This window comes from Sinocyclocheilus anshuiensis, unplaced genomic scaffold, assembly GCF_001515605.1.
Source record: "Sinocyclocheilus anshuiensis isolate Anshui unplaced genomic scaffold, SAMN03320099.WGS_v1.1 scaffold1015, whole genome shotgun sequence".
Lineage (NCBI taxonomy): Eukaryota > Metazoa > Chordata > Actinopteri > Cypriniformes > Cyprinidae > Sinocyclocheilus > Sinocyclocheilus anshuiensis.
In genome coordinates, this window is record NW_015546029.1 from 1,784,003 (window position 1) to 1,784,555 (window position 553).

At 35.1% G+C, this 553-nt stretch overlaps 1 protein-coding gene across 1 annotated transcript in view; it reads left to right on the plus strand.

The window, feature by feature from the left end:
- lrpprc (leucine-rich pentatricopeptide repeat containing) overlaps nt 1-553 on the plus strand; it is a 56,879-nt gene that overhangs the window by 4,933 nt on the left and 51,393 nt on the right. The window lies entirely within an intron of this gene.

Below are 553 nucleotides of genomic sequence, written 5' to 3' on the forward strand. Positions count from 1 at the left end.
AAAACGAAGCGTTTGAGAGAGGCGGGGCATAGAGGACCTACAATAATGTACAGTATTTGAAAAATAATGTGTTTTTTGAACATTAAAGCATGTCAACATATTCTGTTACACCAAATACACAAAATAATGATCTTTAAAAAAGCATCATATGACCCCTTTAAGGTTTCTTGGCTGTCATTTGGCAACTCGAAGTTTCAGCTCCCTCCACAGATTTTCTGTAGGATTGAGGTCTGGAGACTGGCTAGGCCACTCCATGACCTTAATGTGTTTCTTCTTGAGCCACTCCTTTGTTGCCTTTGCGGTATGTTTCGGGTCACTGTCATGCTGGAAGACCCATCAATGACCCATCTGCTAGGGCTGTCAAAATGACTGAAAAACTAAATTAGAATGTTCTACTTAAATATTATCATCATCATTAGCATCGAGTAAAATATTATGCACATTTCTTCAAAGCGTAATAAAATAACACGACTATCTTTGAAAAAAAGTGCATAATGTTTAAAATAATGTTTATAAACCATATATAATTAATAAAGTTGCTTAAACAATTAGA